The sequence below is a fragment of the Lutra lutra genome, chromosome 1 (assembly GCF_902655055.1).
Source record: "Lutra lutra chromosome 1, mLutLut1.2, whole genome shotgun sequence".
Taxonomy (NCBI): Eukaryota; Metazoa; Chordata; class Mammalia; order Carnivora; family Mustelidae; genus Lutra; species Lutra lutra.
The window spans coordinates 221,209,983-221,215,982 of NC_062278.1; positions in this window are offsets into that span (position 1 = coordinate 221,209,983).

Here is a 6,000-nt window from a genome sequence, read left to right on the forward strand (position 1 = left end):
TGGGCAACTCCCTTGCCCCCCAAAACCACCCTCTCCAGGCCCCAGCTGCTCTCCTGGACCACTCCAAGCCTGCCTGGCACACAGTAGGTGCTTAATAAGTGTGTTAAGTGACGGCATGCACGCGAGCACCCCCAGATACCTCATTGGAGGCATAGGTGCCTCCCGTTTCATTCCCAGGACGGACCAGCTGCATGTCTGTGCTCAGAAAAGGAGGCTGAGGCCTGGATACTTGGTACCAGCGGTCTCCAGCCGGAGGTAAACACCTGCACAGGGACCCACGTAGGTCTCAGCTGGGACCCTCCTTACTGGGGTGGCCTGCCCTGCCTCTGACCTGGTTCTGCTAGGAGCAGAGCTGCTGTGGACAACCCCCCCCAAGAGAGCCCCCCCCCCCCCCCCCCCCCCCCCCCCCCCCGCTCAAGACAACCCCTCACCTCTGGAGGGGGAGGGGCTCATAGAAAAAGTGGGAACTCACTCCCCCCATGCCTATCTGGGGATGCTGAGGACTGGAGCTGTGGGGGGGAGGGGTGCCAGGTGGGGGAGGGGTGAGAGTAGAGACCATGCTCAGGAGTCTGGGTGGGGGAGGCACAGGGGTCCCATGAGGGGCTCCAGTATCCCCATCAGGGCAGTCAGGGGACTGGGGCTGAGGGCAGCCCAGCTGCCTGTGGCCGCCAAGCAACGCCCCTCCCTTTGCTCACTGGTCAGCCCCGGGAACAGTACAGTTGCAGGGAACCACCGCACAGGGTCTGCCTGGCGGAAGGCGCTGCTTCTTGTTACTGCAGGTGACCAGACAGAAGCAGGGACCTGAAGTCGAGGCTGTGGGGACAAGGGCTACCCAGGCAGTGGGGCTGTGAGGCTGCGGCAGGGGGACAAGCAGCCACGTCTCTCTCAGGTACCACCCTGCAGGGCTGAGAACTGTGCTTTGGTCTCAACTTCACAAGGGACCACCCAAGTCGGCGCATTCACAGAGGGACACAGTGTGTTCTGAGGCTGAGCCTGGACCCTGAAATGGTACCTGATCCCAGACGGAGCCCTGATCCCAGACGGAGCCCTGATCCCAGACTGAGCTCTGATCACTGACTGAGCCCTGAGTCCAGGCTGAATCCTGATCCTGGACTGAGCCCTGAGCCCAGACTGACCCCTGAGCCCAGGCTGAGCCCTGAGCCTGGACTGAGCCCTGACCCTGGACTGAACCCTGATCACTAATTGAGCCCTGATCTCAGAATGAGCCCTGATTACAGGCTGAACCCTGAGCCCAGGCTGAGCTCTGATCCTAGACTGAGCCCTGATTCCTGGCTGAACCTTGACCTTGGCTGAGTGTGTGACTATAGACCAGCCACAACTCTGACTCCTGACCCTGACTGAGACCTGGCCCTGGACTGAGCCCTGAGCCCAGGCTGAGCCCCAGTTCTAACTGAGCCCCAACCCCCACTCCAGCTGCATCCCCGACTCTAGGCTCAGAGCAAATTCAGGACTAAAGTAAATGTGATGAGAGAACAGAGTGTGACTAGCAAGGCCAAGCCATCCACCAATGACGCCACGAGTTACCTGCTACCCGGCGGAAGGCCTGTGTGCATTTCACCTTATTGAATCTCACGATTACCCCACGCTACAGAAGAGAAAGCCCCCCTCTAGAAGCCTGCCCCGGGACAGCTCTGACCATGCACAAGTACGCCTCCAAAAGGTTAGTCGTCGTTGTTTGTAAACGCAAAATAGCAGAAGCAGCCCGAGCGCCCGCACGCAGGGGGGATGCCGACCGGCCATGTGCGCCACAGCGTGGAGTACCACACAGCCACAAAAAAGAGTGGACCGGATCAGATCCCCCTCCACGTCATATTGTTAAGTGGGGAAAAATACGAAGAGGTATATGGGATAAGCTGCCTTCTGCGAAACAAAGAAGGGGGAATGACATGTATACACAGCTGCTTGTTTTCTCGAAAGAAACACAGGAAAGATAAACCAGGAAGCAATGAGATCGGTTCCCTCTGGGGGTGGCAGATGGAGTGGAAAGAGGGGATGACAGCCTCCGGACATTCCTGCTCGCGTGATTTTCAAACTCTGTTTTTGCTCTCTATATTCTACAATAAAATTAAATCCGCAAGGTGCGGGGAAGAAAGTTCGAGAATGGGTCATAAACCGAAAACAGAGGAACCGAACTGTGTTTCAGATGAAAACCACAACCACACTGAGATAGAAGAGAACGAGCCCATGTGACTTTGGACATGCACTTGTCCTAAAGACAAAAGGAACTACAGAAAAAGAAATATGAATTTTGTGTTGTCGGTTTGTTTTCAGGAGGGGTAGAGGTATAGTGATTCTGAAACTCTCGTGTGTATTATGGGACGAGCAAGGTAGCAAGTGTACGGATCTTACTAAGAACCGGGTTCATTGGCGGTGCCTGGGTGGCTCAGTGGGTTAAAGCCTCTGCCTTTGGCTCAGGTCATGATCTCAGGGTCCTGGGATGGAGCCCCACATCGGGCTCTCTGCTCAGCAGGGAGCCTGCTCCCCGACCCCCGCCTGCCTCTCTGCCTACTTGTGATCTCTGTCAAATAAATAAATAAAATCTTTAAAAAAAAAAAAAAAAGATCCGGGTCCACGCTGGGCAGGGAACATGATGTAAATACGGAATAGGAGAGCACATCACTCGACCCCATGGAAGGTATCAGCGTGGGCCCATGATTGAAACAAAAATCTGTCGCCTCACTGTGTCTGCTGAGACAAGCCAGGAACAACAGGCATAGCTTTCCCGCACCCAGATCTCAGGTTCTAAACACCACCTTTGGGGCTCCTGGGAGAAATGGATGATTCCAGGACCAGGGCAGGCAGGGGGCCTGATGGGCCTGGAACATCTTGGTGTTCCAGAGAGTCAGGAAGTGCCCTGAGAAGGACAGGGACTGGTCAGAGACACAGGAGCCAGCCTGGCGGGGCCAAGCCTGGAGCCGTATGGGCATCACTACTGAGTGACCTTAACGTTGGAGAGACGCAAAGTGGCGGTTGTGCGCCGCAGGGGGGCAGGGGGGAACCATCGGTGTTTGATCAGGTTTACAAGATGAAAACAGCCCTGGAGGGGGGCGGGGGGGGGGATGGTGTATGACATTATGGACGTGTTTAATGCCGCTGACTGAAAATGCTTAAAATGGTGCATTTTATGTAAAGTGCATTTTACCACAATAAAACAAATTAGGGGGCAAAAAAAGAATATTCTTTCTGTATGGCCCAGCAATCGCACTCCGAGGCAACCCCCAATAACCCCACAGTCACCATTTTGTGGCGGGGACAGAGTGACCCGCCCAGGCAACAGTCAGTGCTGGGGGTTAAGGTATCGGGTTGAAGTTGGTTGGGGTCTTTGGATAATCTCAAAGTGTCTTCCGATGGGTTCCTTTTTTTTAATTTTTAATTTTAATTTTTAATTTTTAAAAGATTTTATTTATTTGACAGACAGAAATCACAAGTAGGCAGAGAGAGAGGGGGAGGCAGGCTCCCTGCTGAGCAGAGAGCCCGATGCAGGGCTCCATCCCAGGACCCTGAGATCATGACCTGAGCCGAAGGCAGAGGCTTTAACCCACTGAGCCACCCACGCACCCCTATTTTTATTTTTATTTTTATTTTTATTTTTTTTTTCGCACCCCTATTTTTAATTTTTAAAAAAGATTTTATTTATTTGACAGAGACACAGCGAGAGAGGGAACACAAGCAGGGGAAGTGGGAGAGGGAGAAGCAGGTTTTCCGCCGAGCAGGGAGCCTGATGCGGGGCTCGAAACCAGGACCCTGAGATCGTGACCCAAGCTGAAGGCAGACGCTTAACGACTGAGCCACCCAGGCGCCCCAATATTTAAAATTTTTTTTAAGTAGGCTTTGTGCCCAATGTGGAACCCAACACAGGGCTTGAACCCACGACCCTGAGATCAAGAGTCAGTCCCTTAACCCACTGAACCACTCAGGCGCCCCCTACAGATCACTTTTGAGTTACAAAGAGGAAACTGTCTTTTTGGGGAAGCCCAGTGAAGATGGTGTTTACATCACTAGGAGTGTGATAAATGGGCATCCTGGGGCGGGGGGGGGGGGGTGGTTTGCTGCTGGGATGTTCCCACTGGAAGTGTGTATCCCACACCTGACCGAGGAAATCAGCCCCCAGACCCACCCTGAGGCACATTCCGCAGAATAAGTGGCCTGCACCCTTTCAAAGGTCAAGGTCAAGAAAAGTCAAGAAAGACGAAGGAGCATGGCTGCATGTCAAGTCTGGGATGGAAGGAGACCCCCTCGCCCCCAACCCCCCAGCTGCTACAGGGCCTGGAGTTAAGTGCGGGAGTGAACCTGGACAGGACTCGAGCGTAGGGGGGAAAGGTGCTGGAAAACACGGTGTCAGGACGACTGATGGGATTTTCACTTGGGCTATATCTTATATATACACACGAGATTGCCTGAACTTGACTATCGTCCTTTGCTTACATAACAGAAGGTGTTTGTTCATGGAAATGCGCGGTGTTTTCGAGAGAAGGTTGGTGATGTCTCCAACGCACTGTCAAATTACTTAGAAAAATAGAGAACAAGGAGGAGAAGGTTTTCTATAGAATATATTATATGCTTTTAGATCATGCTTATAGGCAGAGACAAAGCAAAAGGTTTACCCCGGTGGATCCAGCTCTGGGATCTAGATTTTCTTTCCGCAAAGGGATAAATAGTAAATATTTTGCGCTTTGCAGGCCAGACTGTCTCTGTCACAATTACTCAACTCTCCTGTCATAGCGGAAGCTGGCGAGGACAGTATGTAAACGAATTGGCGCTGTGCCCATAACACTGTATTTGCAAAATACAGGCTTGGCGCAGGGGGTTTGTCCATCCCCGACCTAGATGAGGGGCATACGGAAGTTCATTGTAATCATTTTGCAACTTCTTTCCTAGCTTTGTGATCAGATTGTGGTCCCTAAATATCGCCTCCCATTCAAAAGAAGCAGGGCTCCTTGGAGAGATGACGGGTCCGGGGCCAGGGCAGGGTGAGCCCAAAGCATGCCTCTGGGCTAGAACATGAACTCTTAAGTCTGGTGGGGGCATGTCAGAAGGACTGAGGGGCCCACCTGCTGGGGGCTCCCTGGCAGGAGGCAGAGCCATGAGGGCACAAGAGTAATGCTGTCATAGAGCATGACAGTCGCCGTCGTAACCGTCTCTGAGCGCACGGCTCTGCGGCGGGAAGCACTCTCACACCCCCACCCTCCGTCTCTAGAACTTTCCATCCCCCCACACGGAAACTCTGTCCCCATGAAGCACGGACTCCCCACCCCTACCCCAGCCCCGGCTCCCACGCTCTCCTCTCTGTCTGTGCAGACGGGACTCCTCTGGGGCCCTCCTGGGAGTGGGGTCCTGTGGGACGTGTCCTTCTGGGTCTGGCTGCTCTCGCTGAGCCCAGTGTCCTTGGAGTATCTCCGCATCACGGCAGGAGTCAGGGTCCCTTCCTTTCTGAGGCTGGATCGTGTTCCCGCGTGGGGACGGACTGCGCAGTGTTTATCCTTCCTCCCCAGGTAGACACTCGAGTTGCTCCAAACTCTTGGTGTGCAATGTGGGTGTGCAAGTAGCTCTTCAAGACCCTGCTTTCAATCCTTTCAAGTGTTTTTTTTTTTTAATAGAACAGTTCCAGGCAAAAGATGCAGAGAAAATGAAAGCATTAGGATATCACCATTTTTGCGGTCCCAAGTGATGTCTCTGAGGAACGTTCCCCAATGGCTGCTAAGACCATCAGGAGAAAGGCTCGTGGGCAAATTCGTGATCGATGAATCAGACTGATGCCCCCTAAACCCAGGGATCAATTTAAACACAGAAGACAGAGAGAATGAGCTGGATGTTCCATTGTGTGTCTCCTGGAGAGGGGCAGAGATGCAAGGACCAGCGCGGAGAGAACCAAGCAGAGGTTCAGTGTGGAGGCTGAATTCCCCTGGGAATCCCGTTTCCAGACAGGTGAGTTTGCAGGGGTTATGGGGAACGAGGAACACATCTGTCGACACCGCGGAT